We start from the raw sequence: 20,627 nt of genomic DNA, 5'->3' as shown, positions 1-20,627 counted from the left end.
ATGAAAGAGGAGAGATCACAACCAACACCAAAGAAATACAAACAATTATAAGAACATATTATGAGCAACTCTATGCCAGCAAATTAAATAACCTGGAAGAAATGGATGCATTCCTAGAGATGTACCAACTACCAAAACTGAACCAGGAAGAAATAGAAAACCTGAACAGACCTATAACCACTAAGGAAATTGAAGCAGTCATCAAAAATCTCCCAAAAAACAAAAGCCCAGGGCCAGATGGCTTCCCAGGGGAATTCTACCAAACATTTCAAGAAGAATGAATACCTATTCTTCTGAAACTGTTCCAAAAAATAGAAATGGAAGGAAAACTTCCAAACTCATTTTATGAGGCCAGCATTACCTTGACCCCCAAACCAGACAAAGACCCCATCAAAAAGGAGAATTATAGACCAATATCCCTGATGAATATGGATGCAAAAATTCTCACCAAAATACTAGCCAATAGGATCCAACAGTACATTAAAAGGAATATTCACCAGGACCAAGTGGGATTTATCCCTGGGCTGCAAGGTTGGTTCAACATCCACAAATCAATCAATGTGATACAATACATTAACAAAAGAAAGAACAAGAATCATATGATCCTCTCAATAGATGCAGAAAAAGCATTTGACAAAGTACAGCATCCTTTCTTGATCAAAACTCTTCAGAGTATAGGGATAGAGGGTACATACCTCAATATCATAAAAGCCATGTATGAAAAACCTACAGCGAATATCATTCTCAGTGGGGAAAAACTGAGAGCTTTCCCCCTAAGGTCAGGAACATGGCAGGGATGTCCACTATCACCACTGCTATTCAACATAGTATTGGAAGTCCTAGCCACAGCAATCAGACAACAAAAAGAAATCAAAGGCATCCAAATTGGCAAGGAAGAAGTCAAACTCTCACTCTTTGCAGATGATATGATACTTTATGTGGAAAACCCAAAAGACTCCACCCCAAAACTGCTAGAACTCATACAGGAATTCAGTAAAGTGGCAGGATATAAAATCAATGCACAGAAGTCAGTGGCATTCCTATACACCAACAACAAGACAGAAGAGAGAGAAATTAAGGAGTCAATCCCATTTACAATTGCACCCAAAACCATAAGATACCTAGGAATAAATCTAACCAAAGAGACAAAGGATCTGTACTCAGAAAACTATAAAATACTCATGAAAGAAATTGAGGAAGACACAAAGAAATGGAAAAACGTTCCGTGCTCATGGATTGGAAGAACAAATATTGTGAAGATGTCAATGCTACCTAGAGCAATCTCCACATTCAATGCAATCCCCATCAAAATACCATCCACTTTTTTCAAAGCAATGGAACAAATAATCCTAAAATTTGTATGGAACCAGAAAAGACCCCGCATAGCCAGAGGAATGTTGAAAAAGACAAGCAAAGCCGGCGGCATCACAATTCCGGACTTCCAGCTCTATTACAAAGCTGTCATCATCAAGACAGCATGGTACTGGCACAAAAACAGACACATAGATCAATGGAACAGAATAGAGAGCCCAGAAATGGACCCTCAACTCTATGGTCAACTCATCTTTGACAAAGCAGGAAAGAATGTCCAATGGAACAAAGACAGTCTCTTCAACAAATGGTGTTGGGAAAATTGGATAGCCACATGCAGAAGAATGAAACTGGACCATTTCCTTACACCACTCACAAAAATAGACTCCAAATGGTTGAAAGACCTCAATGTGAGACAGGAGTCCATCGAAATCCTAAAGGAGAACACAGGCAGCAACCTCTTTGACCTCAGCCGAAGCAACTTCTTCCTAGAAACATCGTCAAAGGCAAGGGAGGCAAGGGCAAAAATGAACTATTGGGACTTCATCAAGATAAAAAGCTTTTGCAAAGCAAAGGAAACAGTCAACAAAACCAAAAGATAACCGACAGATGGGAGAAGATATTTGCAAATGACATATCAGATAAAGGGCTAGTATCCAAAATCTATAAAGAACTCATCAAACTCAACACCCAAAGAACAAAGAATCCAATCAAGAAATGGGCAGAAGACATGAACAGACATTTTTCCAAAGAAGATGTCCAAATGGCCAACAGATACATGAAAAAGTGCTCAATATCGCTCGGCATCAGGGAAACCCAAATCAAAACCTCAATGAGATACCACCTCACACCAGTCAGAATGGCTAAAATTAACAAGTTAGGAAATGACAGATGTTGGCGGGGATGCGGAGAAAGGGGAACCCTCCTACACTGTTGGTGGGAATGCAAGCTGGTGCAGCCACTCTGGAAAACTGTATGGAGGTTCCTCAAACAGTTGAAAATAGAGCTACCATATGATCCAGCAATTGCACTACTGGGTATTTACCCCAAAGATACAAAAGTAGGGATCCGAAGGGGTACGTGCACCCCGATGTTTATAGCAGCAATGTCCACAATAGCCAAACTTTGGAAAGAGCCAAGATGTCCATCAACAGATGAATGGATAAAGAAGGTGTGGTATATATATACAATGGAATATTATGCAGCCATCAAAAGGAATGAGATCTTGCCATTTGCAATGACGTGGATGGAACTGGAGGGTGTTATGTTGAGTGAAATAAGTCAAACAGAGAAAGACATGTATCATATGATCTCACTGATATGAGGAATTCTTAATTGCAGGAAACAAACTGAGGGTTGCTGGAGTGGGGGGTGGGGTGGGAAGGATGGGGTGACTGGGTGATAGACAATGGGGAGGGTATGTGCTCTGGTAAGCGCTGTGAATTGTGCAAGACTGTTGAATCTCAGATCTGTACCTCTGAAACAAATAATGCAATATATGTTAAGAAAAAAAAAAAGAAGAAGAAGAAGGTAGCGGGAGGGGAAGAATGAAGCGGGGGAAATCGGAGGGGTAGACGAACCATGAGAGACGATGGACTCTGAAAAACAAACAGGGTTCTAGAGGGGAGGGGGGTGGGAGGATGGGTTATCCTGGTGGTGGGTATTGAGGAGGGCACATTCTGCATGGAGCACTGGGTGTTATGCACAAACAGTGAATCATGGAACACTTCATCTAAAACTAATGATGTAATGTATGGGAATTAACATAAGAATAAAAAAAATTTTAAAAAAAAGCTGCCACAAACCTTCAATTTGTAAAAATCTTAATATCTGTGCTGTGCAATAAAATCAGGTATGCCTGTATTTTAAACTGTAAGGCAGACACTAAAAATAATTAAAATAGAGATATAAATAATGAGTGAGTCACCTGAAGAAATAAAATGAAACTTGAAAAGTGCAGGCATAGACTTCCAGTTTCTGATGCAACATGTGAGAAGCTCAGAAATCACACCATGTCCCAACAAGTAAAAAGCTGAAAAACTGAAAAATCAACAACTCTTCTTAGATCCATTAGAGAAGTAAGGTACAGGGCAAAAGGCTGCTTCCCCCAATTGGAGAGTCACATAGGCAGATACAGATAATCTCAGTTTGCCAGAGCAAAAACTCACCAGCAGAACTGTCCATGGGACATGGTGCTGAGGGAGGAAAACCTACACAACAATTGATGAATGGCTAGAGGCTCAGTGTGCACAAGTCTGAGAGTTAAAAATTCTAGGGGGACACACTCATAGGAAGGACCCACACTTTTGTGAGTTTTACCTCTAGGAACTTAACCAGGTCCTCACAGTGAATATTGGGGAAAAAAACTGCTGCTGCTTTGGCAGGGGGAGGGGAAAAGTAACCATTTTGAAGTATGTCAGAGCATTCTGTTCTTCTTAAAGAGGACTGTCCTCCTTAAAAGGAGAAACTATTTAACCAGAGCCAATCTCCGTGGGAGAAGGGATGATCCAAGTCCAGCCACCTCTAGACATCAATCTGTTTCAAGCAAAGAGTGGGGAACTGAGAAACACTGCTGACCTCTACAGCCCAGGGATACAGGATCACTAAAAGACTGACCTACTCAGAATACTACAGAATGCATCTCCTCCCCCCACCCCTTTACTAGCACATTATTAAAGGCCTATTTACTGCAATTATTTTATCTAGTATATCATCTTAGCCTTTCATCAAGAAATTACAAGGCATACTAACTAGCAAAAAAATGGTTTGAAGAGATTGAAGAGGCATTGGAATCAGAGTCAGATATCGCAAGAATGGTGGAAATATCAGATGAGAAATTTAAATTTTAAAACCTATGATTAATATGCTAAGGGCTTTAATGGAAACAGTACACAATATACAAGAACAGATAATGAAGCAGGGAGACAAAATTGCTAAGAAAGTATTTCTAAGAATGTTAGAAGTGAAAATAATGTAACATAAGTGAAGAATGCCTTTGATGGGTTCATTAGTATACTAGACATTCTTGAGGAATTGGAACTTGAGGGTATATCTATAGAAATACCTAAATTTAAAAGCAAGGAGAAAAAGGACAGCAATAAAGCCCAAGAATATCCACTAACTGTGGGACAACTACAAAAGCATAACATACCTGTAATGGGAATACCAGAAGGGGAAGAAAGAAAGGAACAAACAATATTTGAAGTAATACTGATTGAGAATTTTCCAAAATTAATGTTAGGCACCAAACCACACATCAGGAAGCTCAGAGAACACCAAGCAGAATAAATGCCAAAATGTAATTATTTAAACTTAAAAAAATCAAATATAAAGAATAAATCTTGAAAGCAGTCAGGGAAAAAAAATGTCTTACTGACATACAATCAAAGTATATCTGACTTTTCTTCAGGAACCATGCAGGCAAGAAGAGAGTAGAGTGAAATATTTAAAACACTGAGAGAAAATAAACACAAACCTAGAAATATGTACACTCCCCAATCATTCCTTAAAGATGAAGGAGAAATAAAGACTTTCTCAGATTAAAATAAAAAAAGAAAGAATGAGGGGCACCTGGGTGGCTTAAGCATCTGCCTTTGGCTCAGGTCATGATCTCAGGGTCCTGAGATTGAGCCCCAGGTCAGGCTCTCCCTCTGCCTGCCCGCCCCCCCCCCGGGTTCATGCTCACACACACACACACACACACACACACACACACACACACGCACGCTTTCTCTCTCTCTCTCAAATAAATAAATAAATAAAATCTTAAAAAAAAAAAGAATGAAAAGAAACTAAGGGGATATATGGCCAGGATCCCCACCTTGTAAGAAATGTTAAAAGAAGTTCTTTTAGACAGATGGAAGGTGAAATAAATCAGAAACTAAGATCTGTGTAAAGAAACTCAATAATAAGAAAACAATTTAAAAATGGGCAAAACATCTGACAGACACATCCCTACAGAAGATATGTATATGGCAAATAAGATGTTCAACATTGTATGTCATTAGGGAACTGCAAATTAAAACGATTAATGGGCCAAGCCTGGAACACTGACAACATCAAATGTTGATAAAGATGTGGAGCAACAGGAACACTCATTCACTGATGTTGGGAAATGCAAAATGGTATAGGCAGTTTGGAAGTTTGGCAGTTTCTTACAAAACCAAACATACTCTTCCAACAATTGTGCTCCTTGGTATTTACCCAAATAAATAAAAAACTTATGTCCACACATAACTCTGCACATGTTTATAGCAGCTTTATTAATAACTGCCAAAACTTGGAAGCAATCAAGATGTCCTTAGGTAGGTGAATGGATAAATAAACTTTGGGACATCCAGACAGTGGACTAGTACTCAACTCAACTGAAAAGAAGCGAGCTGTCAATCCATGAAAAGATAAGGAGAGAACTTAAATGCATATTACTAAGTGAAGGAAGCCACTATGAAAAAAACTACATGGGATGCCTGGGTGGCTCAGTTGGTTGAGCGTCCACGTTGGGCTCTTTGCTCAGCAAGGAGCCTGCTTCTCCCTCTGCCTGCAGCTCCCCTTGCTTGTGTTTGCTCTCTCTCTCTCTCTGGCAAATAAATAAATAAAATCTTAGAAAAGAAAACAAAAAACTACATACTACATGAATTCAACTATATGCCATTCTGGGAAAGGCCAAACTATGGAGACAGCAAGAAAAAAAGGAACCAGTGGTTTCCAGGGGTTGTGGTGACAAAGTGATGAATAGGTAAAATACAGAGATTTCTAGGGCAGTAATACTATGCTGTATGATAGTACAATATGGGGTACATGTCATTATATATTTGTTATAACCCATAGAATGTACAACACTAGAGTGACTCCTAATGTAAATATCAGACTTTGGGTGCTAATGATGTGTCCATATAGATTAATCAATTGTAACAAATGTGCCACTCTGGCTGGGCTGTCTATAGTAGAAAAAGTTATAAGTGTGTGGTATACAGGAACTCTTTGTACTTTCTCCTGAATTTATTTTGTGAACTTAAAACTGCTCTGAAAAGTTTATTTTAAAAAATGAAAAAAGTGGAAATTTGATCTCTTCTAAACAGATCTCTTAAAATGTCCACTTACTTTGCTCAGCATAATATTCTCTAACTCCATCCATGTAACCAACTGGAATTAAAAAAAAAAAAAAAACTTAAAAAAATATGTCTACTTAATCTCAAGAAGGCAGAAAAGAGTAAGCGGGAAAAAGAAAAATGGAAAACAGACGTGCAATGTTACATTTTAATTTAATTATGTCAATAACTATGATAAATATGAATGCTTTCAACTCACCAGTTAAAAAACAGAGACTGTCAGAATGCATAAAACATAATCTGAAATTTTGCGCAGTCTATAATAAACCTACTTTAAGTGTAAAGGCCTAGGTTGAAAGTAAAAGGATAAGAACAATACACATGTACACTAACCTAAAGAAAGCTGGAGTAGCTCTGTTAATTTTAAAGAAAACATAGGAACAAGGAAGAAAATTTAGGATTAAGAAGGTATCACACAATGATATAGAGGTCAATTACCTAAGAATACATAAAGATCCTAAGTGTGTATGCATGAAACAAAAGAATTTCATAATGCATGAAGCAAAATCTGATATACACAAAAAGAGAAAAAGAGAAATTCACTAATATCTTTGGAGATTTCTACACTCCTTTCAGTAATTAATAAATTAAGCAGGAAGAAAATTATAAGGATATAGACACCCTGAAGAGCACTATCAACAGACTGGGCTTAACTAATATTTATAAATCATTCCACCCAACAACACAGACTATACATTTTTACCAAATGTACATGAAACATTAATCAAGATAGATCATATTCTGGGCCATAAAACAAAGTCTTACATGTTTAAAATAATAGAAATCTTACAATGTATGTTCTTAGACCAAAATGGGAATTAGCTAAATAAAAGATATCAGGAGACTCTCAAGATACTGGAAAAAAAAAAAAAAAGCATAATAATCCATTGGTCAAAGGAAGAATCACAAGAGAAATTTTAAAATATGTTAACCTCAATGAAAAAGGTGATAAAAATTATAGCATTAAATGCACATATAAGGAGAAAGGAAAGATCTAAAACCAATAATGTAAGATTGAACTTAAACTAGAGAAATAAAAGCAGGTTATAGATAGAGCAAAACAGAAAGAAGAAACTAATAAAAATTACAGCAGAAATGAGTGAAATTGAAAACAGAAAGACAATTGAGAAAACAATGGAATCCAAAATTAAAGAAAAACTGTACAAGAAAGCATATTCCTAAATGCCCCCTTGAACATAAAGGCAAAAATCCTTAACAAAATATTTGCAAAAAAAAACAAAAACCCAACAATATTTAAAAAGATAATATAGCATGACAAAATTTGTTTATTCAAGAAAACATGAGGGTGCTTCAACATTTCAAGTATAATCCATGTAAATTACCTTATTAAATTGCTAAAGAAGAAAAACCATATCATATCAATATAAGCAGAAAAAAAAAAAAAAAACTCAAAAAAGTACAACATCCATTCATAATAAAAAGTCTCAGCAACCAGGAAAGAAAGCAGCTTTCTTGACTCAATAAAGGGTTTCTATGAAAAAACTAAAGCTGAGAACATTCTTAAAAGGAGAATCCAAATTCTTCCCTTTTAATTTCAGGATGATAATAGATGTCCTCTCTCACTACTTCTATTTAACATTGTATTAGAAGTCCTAGGTAGTGTAGCAAAACAAGAAAAAACAAAAAAGACAAACATTGGACGTGTTGTGGGATCCCAGACCAGGTGGACAGTGGGTGGAATGGAGGCGACCTTGGAGCAGCACTTGGAGGACACAATGAAGAATCCTTCCAATCCTGGAATCTTGCACACAGATTCACAAGGATTTAATTTGGGCTGCTGTGAGACCCTGTCAGATGAGCATGCTAGAATCATATCTGTTCTAGACAAGCAAGCAGCAAGCTAACCTCAGACCCCACTGATACTCCTGTGGTGTGTCTAGAATCAGATAATGGGAGCATTATGATCCAGAAACACGACAGCATCACAGTGGCAGTGTGCAAAATGGCCTCTTAACATGTCATATCAGTTCTCCAGAAGCCTGATATAGGGGCTCCATCCTACCTATGCTAATTATCTTGTAGAACTATTAAAGTTCCAGTAGGTAGGCCATTCATTTGGTGTGCATTGGGCACTTTTCTATTAATTTTAGAGTAAGCTTCTTTTTGACACTCAAAAGACTGAGTTATCAAAATATTAGTAAGAAAAGATCATGTTTTGAAGTAGCAAGTCCAAATCACTTTGTATATAGAATTTTCTTATGTTCAATAAATCTGGTTGGAGGGAAAAAAAGAAAAACATTGGGAAGGAAGAAATAAAATGTATATGTTTACAGAAGACATGATCGTGAGTGTAGAAAATCCCAAAGACTTTACTAAAAAAAATTCCTGGAATTAATGAATGAGTTTAGCAAGGTCACAGGACAAAAGGTCAATATATAAAAGTCATCTTGATTCCTACATATTTGCAATGAAAAAGTTGTATCTGATTTTTTTTAATCCCACATAGTTTCAAAATTTGTATTTGAAAATTTTAAAAAGCCCACATTTACAAAAACTTCAAGAAATTAATTAACTTGACTCATAAATTCTAGAGATCTGATGTACAACATTGTTATCAACACTGTATTGTATACTTAAAAATGTGTTTAAATGGTACATTTCATGTTAAGAGTTCTTACCAGAATAAAAAAGTCAAAAACAAAAACAAGGGTCAAAAGAAACTTTCACAGATGATGGCTGGACAGGTTCATTATCACGATTTTGTTGAAGGCTTCATATATGTACCTATGTTGAAAATTTCCAAATTGTGCATTTTTAGTATGTGCAGGTTACTGTATGTCAAATATATCACAGTAAAATTGTTAAATTTTTTCTTTTTATTTATTCCAGTTAATATTGTGTAATATTAGTTTCAGATGTACTATTTAGTGATTCAACATTTCCATACAACACCCAGTGCTCAGCACAATAAGTGCATTCCTTAATGCCTATCACCTACTTAATCCCTCTTACAACCACCTCCCCTCTGATAACCATCAGTTTGTTCTCTATAGTTAAGTGTCTGTTTCTTGGTTTGCCTCTCTCTCTTTTTTCCCTTTGCTCCTTTGTTTTGTTTCTTAAATCCCACGTACAAGTGAAATCATATGCTATATACCATACACAAAAATAAATTCAAAATGGAATAAAGACATGTGAAACATGAAACCATTAAAATCCTAGAAGAGAACCCAGCAGTAAAGTCTTAAAAAGTCTTAAAAGTTAACAATTTGTCTTTCTCTGACCGATTTATTTCACTTAGTATAATACTATCTTCATCCATATCATTGCAAATGGTAAGATTTCATTCTTTTTTTATGACTGAGCAATATTCCATTGTATATATATATATATATACATATATATATATATATATATATACACTGCTTCTTCTTTATCCATTCATCAGTCATTGGACATTTGGGCTCTTTCCATAATTTGTCTATTGTTGATAATGCCGCTATAAATGTCACAGACCTGTACCTCTGAAACAAATAATACATTATATGTTAAAAAAAAAAAGAAGATAGCAGGAAGGGAAAAATGAAGGGGGGAAATCAGAGGGGGAGACGAACCATGAGAGACTATGGACTCTGAGAAACAAACTGAAGGTTCTAGAGGGGAAGGGGGTGAGGGGATGGGTTAGTCTGGTGATGGGTATTAAAGAGAGCATGTACTAAATGGAGCACTGGGTATTATACACAAACAATGAATCATGGAACACTACATCAAAAACTAATGATGTGATGTATGGTGATTAACATAACATAATAAAAAAATAAATAAAATGCTCCACACAGTGCCCATGTGCATAGTAAATTCTCAATAAAAAGAATTCCCGTGGGGGGAAAAAAAAAAGAAAGTAAATTAGCTAGGTATAAACTTAACAAAATATGTACAGATCAGTACAGTGGAAGCTATAACACAATGATGAAAGGAATAAGATCCAAATAAATGGAGAAATAAATCATGTTCATAAAATGAACAACTTATATAGTTATGATGATGATTCTCTCAATTTGATCTATAAATTCGGTGTACTCTCTAACAAAATTCTAGAAAATATTTTGTAGTTACAAACAAGCAGGCTCTAAAGGGTATTATAGTACACCAAAGCAAATAGAATAGCCAAAACAATCCTAAAACAACAAAAAAATCAGAATATTCACATTAATGGACTTCAAGACTTACTAGAATTGCACAGTAATCAAGACAATGTAGTACCGACAAAAAGATAGACATATGGATCATCACAGCCAGACAGAAGGTGGAGCAGAGACCTGCCCAGTCATGTCACCTGATTTTTCACCAAAGTGTAAAGGCATTTTGATGGAGAAAGGACAACCTTAGATAAAACACCAAAAGCTCACTTCATGAAAGGAAAATTGTTAAATTTGACTTCATCAAAAACAAAAACTTTTGCTTTTGTTGAAAGATAACATTATAAGAATATAAATCAAGCCACATTCCATGAGAAAATATTTGTAGTCAAATAACTGATAAAAAATTTATATTCGGGGGCGCCTGGGTGGCTCAGTCGTTAAGCGTCTGCCTTCGGCTCAGGTCATGATCCCAGGGTCCTGGGATGGAGCCCCACATCAGGCTCTCTGCTCAGCCGGGAGCCTGCTTCTCCCTCTCCCACTCCCCCTGCTTGTGTTCCCTCTCTAGCTGTCTCTCTCTCTCTCTTTATCAAAAAAAAAATTTATATTCAGAAGATACACAAAAACATTTAAAACTCAAAAATAAGAAAGCAAACAATCCAATTTTTTAAATGGGCAAAAGATACAGACATTTCACCAAAGCAGATATCTGGATAGCAAATAAACATATGTAATTACTGTGAATCATTAGTCATCAGAGACATTGGAATTAAAACCATAATTACATACTGCTATATATCTAGTACAATGGCTAAAATAAAATAAAATAAAACTGACGTCACCAGATGCTGGTGAGGATGCAGAGCAACAGGAACTCTCATTTAGTGCTGCTGGGAATGAATAGCACCAATTACTTTGAAAGACAATTTGGCATTTCTCTCTTTCTCTCTCTCTATCTTTCATAAAGTTAAACATAGACTTATCATATAACTCAGTATTTCATTCATAGGTATTTACCCAAAGGAAATGAAAACTTATGTTCACACAAATACCAGTATGTGGATGTTTATAAAGGTTTGCTCACAATCAAAACACCAGGAAGAAAACAAAATGTCCTTCAGCAGGTAAATGGATAAACAGTATGTGGTACATCCATAAAAGAAAATGCTATTCAGTGATAACAAGGAATGAGTTACTCATGTACATAACAACATGGATGAATATTAAATGCATTTTGCTGAGTGAAAGGAGCCAGAACCAAAGGGATACATATTTTATGATGCCAGTAGGGGAAATCCTCAAAAAAGCTAAACTATAGGGATGAAAAACAGAATATTGGTGTCTCAGGGTTATAGGAGTGGGGACTGTTTGACAACAAAGGTGACACACAGAGGAATTCTTAAAGTAATGGAACCGTTCTTCTCTTTAGGATAGGACTGGGAGATGGATTGATGCTTCTCTGCATTTCTCCAAAGCCATAGAATTCTACATCACCAAGATTATCTCTAATATATGCAAATTAACAAAGCCAGACACAATATCCAAGGAAACTAGGATGGAATGCCAACTGACACAAATAACCTCATTGTATTACAAATGAATGGCATGACCTCTTTGAGGGAGTGTGGGAAAGTAGATCTAAGTAAATTTGGAAAACAGTATTTTGATTGGAAATTGTAAGGTGAAGACAAAAAATAATTGCACATAAACACTAGACTCTAGTTTGTAAATTTGTTTCCCACAGGGATGTATATTAACATTTCTGAAGGAACTTTATATCTGTGTCAGGATTGAACATATAAATAAACAAAATGTAGATAAAAAAAAAGCCCAGCTTTTCATGTCAGGGAAAGAAGTGACAATTAAGGGATGGTGGAAGTCTGGAATAACAACTGTGGTTCTCAGTAAGACTCTGCCATATACTATGATTTCATGTTTAGTTTAAGAAATATACAGATGGATAAAGAAATTGTTATACATATATCTACATATAAATGGATTCATATATAGACATGTATTTCCTAGTTCTATTTGCTGAGAGAGTTGAAGCAGTAGCATACTAATAACAACAAACACATATGACCCAGATCTTGATTGGGTTAAATATCATTCTCCAATAAAAGGGACCAGAGCAACTTGGAGAAATGGCTGATTCTAGGACGTAAGGAAGGAAAATACATAAGGAACCTTGAACCTTTCGGAGTACCAGCAGGTAAGGCATGGCTCAAAAAACCAAAATTGGAAGGCTGCCAAAAACATAAAGGAGAAAAACTCTCTAATGACCAAGGCTGGAATAATTTTAACGGGAATATTTATTGCCTACATCCTCCTAGCTTCTGCTGTTTGCTGGCAATCTTTGGCATTCCTCGGTACATAGATCCTTCACTCCAATCCTTGGTCTTCACATGGCTGACTTCCCTCTGTGCATGCCTGTCTCTGTGTCAGATTTTCCCTTTTTGTAGGGCTAGTATAATGTGGGATGAGGAGTTACCCTAATGACCTCTGCTTAATTTGATTTTTCTCTGCAAAGACCCTATTTCTAAACAAGATCACATTATGAGGTCCTGGGGCTAGGGTTTCAACATATATCCTTTCGAGGACACACTTCAACCCATAACAATCCCTCACTCAGGTGTCTCCCTTGTTAACCTCTTATGTTACCATGGTGCATTTGGAGCAAGACGGTGGAGGAGTGGAGACCTAAATTTCATCTGGTCCCAGGAATTCAGCTAGATAGGGATCAAACCATTCTGAACACCTATGAACTCAACAGGAGATGAAGAAAAGAAGAGCAACAACTCTCTGAACAGAAAAGCAACCACTTTCTGGAAGGTAGGACGTGCGGAGAAGTGAACCTGAGGTGATATTCAGGAGAATAGACGGTGGGTGAGGGGGCCTCCATCCCCCGCTTCTGGCAAGTGATATAGCCACGGAGCCCAAAATTTGAACTTTTAGAAGTCGGCTCCACTGAGGGAGTCGCTCCAGTGGCTTAGCAGGGAGGTGGAAGCCTTGCTGGGACAGTGTGGTCTCAGGGCCCTCGGGGTCACAGAAAGACCAGGAGTGCCTGAGGGCAGCAGAGCTCCCAGGTATTAGAGCGGGGAAGCCGGCTGCAGAGACGGAGCCCAGGCGCGGGCTCTCAGCTAGGGGTTGCCATAAACCGTGATCTGGGGCACAGTCGGGCCACTGCTCCTCCAGCAGGGACCCAACAAGTGGCAGATCCAGGGAGACTCCCCTTCCTCCTCTGGGAGGAGTGATGCAGGAGTGTACCGCAGGGATCTGCTGGGTTTGGAGACTCCACATGGGGTCGGGTGCCAGAGATAGAAACGCTCGGTCACAGGCCGGGTGAGCACGGAGTGCGGCCGGAGACCGGGGAGGTGGGAGTGACTTACTGCTTTTCTCTGGGGGCGCACTGAGGAGCAGGGACCCGAGTTCTAGGCTCCTCTGGGGCGGAGATTGGGAGGCCGCCATTTTCACTCTCCTCCTCCAAAGCTGTACAGAAAGCTTGCAAGGAACAAAAGCTCCCGGGAGCAAACCCACCAGATTACTTAGCCCGACTGGCAAGGGCGGGGCAATTCCACCTCCGGCAAAGACATTTGAGAACCACGGCAACAGGCCCCTCCCACAAAAGATCAGCAAGAACAGCCAGCCAAGACCAAGTTTACTGATCAATGAGAACAGCAGACTCCAGCTCCAGGGGAATACTGCACATAGAATTCATGGCTTTTTCCTATGATCCTTTAGTCTTTCAAAGTTATTTTTTTTAACTATCTTTTTCTTTTACTTTTTTTTTTGAATTTTTCTTTTTCCTTCTTTCAACCAACATCTTATCAACGCTTTTTTAAAAATCATTTTTAGGGGCGCCTGGGTGGCTCAGTCATTGAGCGTCTGCCTTCGGCTCAGGTCATGATCCCACGGTCCTGGGATCGAGCCCCGCATCGGGCTCTCTGCTCCACAGGAAACCTGCTTCTCCCTCTCCTGCTCCCCCTGCTTGTGTTCCCTCTCTCTCTGTGTCAAATAAATAAATAAAATCTTTAAAAAAAAAAATAAAATAAAATAAATTAAAAAAAATAAAAAAATAAAAATCATTTTTATTTTTCATTTTTAGAGTCATATTCTATCCCTTCATAGTAGTTAACCTTATTTTTGGTATATATATATATATATAAAAGTTGTTCTCTCTTTAAAATTTTAGGATATAGTTTCTTCTAACAGACCAAAATATACCCTAAATCTCTAGTGTATGGCTTTATTCTAGTCTCCTGCCTGATCACATTCTCTCCTTTTTCTTTTTTTTTAAATCCTCTTCTTTCTTTTTTCAACCAACATCTTATCTGATTAATTCTTTTTATAAAATCTTTTATAATTTTCCTCTTTATAGTCATATTCCATCCCTTCATCGTCTTTACCCTTATTTTTGTACATATATAAGTTGTTCTTTCTTTAAAATTTTGGGAGGCACTTTCTCCTAACAGACCAAAATACGCCCAAAATCTAGTGTGTGGCACTGATCTATGCACCATCCAGATCATATTTGATCATATTCTGTTTTTTTGTTTCTTTTTATCTTTTCCTTTTTCTTTTTTTTCTCTTTATTCTTTCGTTCCCTTTCCTTTCCCCCCGTTTCAGGTCTCTTCTGATATGTTTAGTGTATATTTTTCTGGGGTCATTGTTACCCTGTTAGCATTTTGTTCTCTCATTCATCTATTCTCCTCTGGACAAAATGACAAGATGGAAAAAATCACTGCAACAAAAAGAACAAGAGGCAGTACCGAGGACCTAATCAATACGGACATTAGTAAGATGTCAGAACTGGAGCTCAGAATGACGATTTTAAAGATACTAACTGGGCTTGAAAAAAGCATGGAAGTTATTAGAGAAACCCTTTCTGGAGAAATAAAAGAACTAAAATCTAACCAAGTCAAAATCAAAAAGGCTATTATGAGGTGCAATTAAAAATGGAGGCTCTAACTGCTAGGAGAAATGAGGCAGAAGAGAATTAGTGATATAGAAGACCAAATGATGGAAAATAAAGAAGCTGAGAAAAAGAGAGATAAACAACTACTGGATCATGAGGACAGAATTCAAGAGATAAGTGATACCATAAGATGAAACAACATTAGAATAATTGGGAACCTAGAAGAAGAAGAAAGAGGGAGAGGGGCAGAAGGTATATTGGAACAAATTATAGCAGAGAACTTCCCTAATTTGGGGAAGGAAAAAAGCATCAAAATCCAGGAGGCACAGAGAATCTCCCTCAAAATCAATAAAAATAGGTCAACACCCAGGCATCTAATAGTAAAACTTACAAGTCTCAGAGATGAAGAGAAAATCCTGAAAGCAGCTTAGGACAAGAGATCTGTAACCTACACTGGTAGAAACATTAGACTGACAACAGACCTATCCACAGAGACCTGGCAGGCCAGAAAAGACTGGCATGATAGATTCAGAGCACTAAATGAGAAAACTATGCAGCCAAGAATACTATATCCAGCTAGGCTGTCACTGAAAATAGAAGGAGAGATAAAAAGCTTCCAGGACAAACAAAAACTGCAGGAATTTGCAAACACAAAACCAGCCCAACAAGAAATATTGAAAGGGGTCCTCTAAGCAAAGAGAGAGCCTAAAAGTAACATAGACCAGAAAGGAATAGAAACAATGTACATTAACAGTCACCTTACAGGCAATACAATGGCACTAAATTAGTATCTTTCAATATTTATGCTGGATGTAAATGGGCTAAATGCCACCATCAAAAGACACAGGCTATCAGATTGGATAAAAAAACAAGACCCATCGATATGCTGTCTGCAAGAGACTCATTTTCGACCCAAAGACACCCCCAGATTGAAAGTGAGGGGGTGGAAAACCATTTACCATGCTAATGGACACCAAAAGAAAGCTGGGGTGGCAATCCTTATATCAGACAAATTAGATTTTAACCCAAAGACTATACTAAGAGATGAGGAAGGACACCATATCCTACTTAAAGGATCTATCCAACAAGAAGATCTAACAACTATAAATATCTATGCCCCTAACATGGGAGCAGACAATTATAGAAGCCAATTAATAACAAAAGCAAAGAAACACATCAACAACAATACAATTATAATGGGGGACTTTAAGACTGCCTCACTGAAATGGACAGATCATCTAAGCAAAAGATCAACAAGGAAATAAGGACTTTAAATGACAAACTGCACCAAATGGACTTCACAGATATATTCAGAACATTCCATCCCAAAGCAACAGAATACACATTCTTCTCTAGTGCTCATGGAACATTCTCCAGAATAGATCACATCCTAGGTCACAAATCAGGTCTCAACTGGTACCAAAAGATTGGGATCATTCCCTGCATATTTTTGGACCACAATGCTTTGAAACTAGAACTCAATCACAAGAGGAAAGTCGGAAAGAACTCAAATACATGGAGGCTAAAGAGCATCCTACTGAAGAATGAATGGGTCAACCAGGAAATTAAAGAATTTTAAAAATTCATGAAACAAATGAGAATAAAAACACAACTGTTCAAAATCTTTGGGATGCAGCAAAGATAGTCCTAAGAGGAAAGTATAGAGCAATACAAGCATTTCTCAAGAAACAAGAAAGGTCTCAAATACACAACCTAACACTATACCTAAAGGAGCTGGAGAAAGAACAGGAAATAAAGCCTAAACCCAGCAGAAGAAAAGAAATAATAAATTTCAGAGCAGAAATCAATGAAATAGAAACAAAAAGAACAGTAGAACAGATCAATGAAACCAGGAGCTGGTTCTTTGAAAGAATTAACAAGATTGATAAACCACTGGCCAGACTAACCAAAGAGAAAAGAGAAATGACCCAAATAAATAAAATCATGAATGAAAGAGGAGAGATCACAACCAACACCAAAGAAATACAAACAATTATAAGAACATATTATGAGCAAGTGTTCACCAGCAAATTAGATAATCTGGAAGAAACAGATGCATTCCTAGAGATGTATTAACTACCAAAACTGAACGAGGAAGAAATAGAAAACCTGGACAGACCTATAACCACTAAGGATATTGAAGCAGTCATCAAAAATCTCCCAACAAACAAAAGCCCAGGGCCAGATGGTTTCCCAGGAGAATTCTACCAAACATTTAAAGAAGAATTAGTACCTATTCTTCTGAAAATGTTGCAAAAAATGGAAATGGAATGAAAACTTCCAAACTCATTTTATGAGGCCACCATTACCTTGAACCTAAAACCAGACAAAGATCCCATCAAAAAGGAGAATTACAGATCAATATTCTTGATGAACACGGATGCAAAAATTATCACCAAAATACTAGCCAATAGGATCCAACAGTACATTAAAAGGATTATTCACTACGACCAAGTGGGATTTATCTCTGCGTTGCAAGTTTGGTTCAACATCCACAAATCAATCAATGTGATACAATACATTAATGAAAGAAAGAACAAGAACCATATGATTCTCTCAATAGATGCAGAAAAAGCATTTGACAAAGTACAGCATCCTTTCTTGATCAAAACTCTTCAGAGTATAGGGATCGAGGGTACATACCTCAATATCATAAAAGCCATCTATGAAAAACCCACAGCGAATATCATATTTGCAAATGACATATTAGATAAAGGGCTAGTATCCAAAATCTATAAAGAACTTCTGAAACTCAATACCCAAAGAACAAATGATCCAATCAAGAAATGGGTGGAAAATATGAACAGACATTTTTCCAAAGAAGACTTCCAAATGGCCAACAGACACATGAAAAAGTGCTCAACATCACTCAGCATCAGGGAAATCCAAATCAAAATCTCAGTAAGATACCACCTCACACCAGTCAGAATGGCTAAAATTAACAAGTTAGAAAACGACAGATGTTAGCAGGGATGCGGAGAAAAGGGAACCCTCCTACACTGTTGGTGGGAATGCAAGCTAGTGCAGCCACTCTGGAAAAAATATGGAGGTTCCTCAAAAAGTAAAAAGCAGAACTACCGTACAATACAGCAATTGCACTACTGGGTATTTACCCCAAAGATACAAATGTAGGGATCTGAAGGGGTACATGCACCCCAATGTTTATAGCAGCAATGTCCACAATAGCCAAACTGTGGGAAGAGCCAAGATGTCCATCGACAGATGAATGGATAAAGAAGAGGTGGTATATATATACAATGGAATATTATGCAGTCATCAAAAAGAATGTAATCTTGCCATTTGCAACGACGTGGATGGAACTGGAGGGTGTTATGCTGAGTGTAATAAGTCAATTAGAGCAAGACATGTATCATATGATCTCACTGATAAGAGGAATTCTTAATCTCAGGAAACAAACTGAGAGTTGCTGGAGTGGTAGAGGGTGGGAAGGATGGAGTGGCTGGGTGATAGAAACTGGGGAGGGTATGCGCTTTGGTGAGTGCTGTGAACTGTGTAAGACTGTTGAATCACAGACCTATACCTCTGAAACAAATAATACATTATATGTTAAAAAAAAAAAGAAGAAGATAGCAGGAAGGGGAAAATGAAGGGGGGGCAATCGAAGGGGGAGATGAACCAGGAGAGAGTATGGACTCTGAGAAACATGGGATCATGACCTGAGCTGAAGGCAGAGGCTTAACGGACTGATCCACCCAGGTGGCCCTATTCAACACTTCATTATACAATGGACTTTGTGTTAGATGATTTGGCCCAGTTGTAGATGTAAGTGTTCTGAGCACTTTTAAGGTAGGAGAGGCTAAGCTATGATGTTCAGTAGGTTAGTTGTATTAAATGTGTTTTTCAACTTATGATATTTTCAAATTATAATGGGTTTATTCAGATGTAGCCCTATCGCAAGCCAAGAAAAAATATGTATTTTAAAACAAAACCATCATTTACTGCTGACAACCATTTTTACTTGAGGTATATATCATTTCATAGAGAACTGGAATTCTAGATAATGAGTCTGATTGAATCATGAGTATATTACTAGTCTCTTTTTTATCATTAATTTCTTGAATGCATCAGGGTTGATCAAAGAAATAAATTGAATTGCTTTAAAATTTTCAAAATGAAGGTAGTAGATAAGATCTGAAAAAATATGAAACATTTAGTTTAAAGTAGGTCAACTTTTATTTTAAAAAAAGGTAGACTGTGAGGAGGGGATCTTCTTAAAGTAATATGCGAGGCATTAAGATAAGTAAATTTGGCTGTGTGCATTGAGTGTGTATACATGTAGCATGGTTGTGTAACCAAAGGTAAACTATCAAATGGTTCTCTCTTTGGGGCACCTGGATGGCTCAGTTGGTTAAGCATCTGCCTTAGGCTCAGGTCATGACCCTGGAGTCCCATGATCCAGCCCCTAGTTGGGCTCCTTGTTCAGCAGGGAGTCTGCTTCTCCCTCTCCCTCTGTCCCTCCCCTCCCCTGCTCATGCTCTCTCTCTCAAATAAATAAAATCATTTTAAAAATAAACGAATTTACAAAAAAAAATGGTTCTCTCCTCTCTTTCGACATTACACATTGTCACATCACACATTTTTCATTATAACAATTTCCTTTTTTAGAAAACTTGTTTTATATCATCCTTCAAACTCTGATCTAGTGAGTACCAAAATATGGTCTTTTTTTTTACCATGAAATCTTATAAATAGATTATTCTTAATACAGCTCAGAGATCCTTCAATGTTGCTTCATTTAATGTTAAACTTGGACACTAAAACTTAGTTTTCCTTTCATTTTTTTCTCTTTCATTTTCTGTCAGTAAGATCTATATTTGAATAAGGGATCAATTGTTTTATTCAATATGTGACTTTAGTTAGATAAGTAACTTATTTTACTCACACTATGTCAAGCTTCCTTGCTATAAAGTGTTGGTAAAAATAGAAAAAAAATTTACTACCATTGTTGAGAAGACTAAAACAGATAATCCAGATAAGAGGAGTCAGTCCATGCTTAGATTTAGAAGACAGTATTAGCTTCTACTATTATCATTTTAATGGTACTATTCTCATTAATGTTATCAACCTAGAAATGATTATATTCATGCTGAATTCTTGACCAGGTTCTAGCCCATTCAGGGCTAATGTAAACTTTCTCCCTGTCCCTCAAACTACCTCCTCATGATGGACAGGTTT

The 20,627-nt window shown here is 37.2% G+C and overlaps 1 pseudogene; it reads left to right on the top strand.

Moving 5' to 3' along the window:
- Positions 1-8,119: 8,119 nt before the first annotated feature.
- Positions 8,120-8,394, top strand: LOC123326217 (annotated as a pseudogene).
- The last annotated feature ends 12,233 nt before the right edge of the window (positions 8,395-20,627 follow it).

Source organism: Neomonachus schauinslandi, chromosome 11 (genome assembly GCF_002201575.2).
Source record: "Neomonachus schauinslandi chromosome 11, ASM220157v2, whole genome shotgun sequence".
Lineage (NCBI taxonomy): Eukaryota > Metazoa > Chordata > Mammalia > Carnivora > Phocidae > Neomonachus > Neomonachus schauinslandi.
Note: the sequence above shows the minus strand (reverse complement) of the source record. Positions and strands in the feature narration are given on the sequence as shown.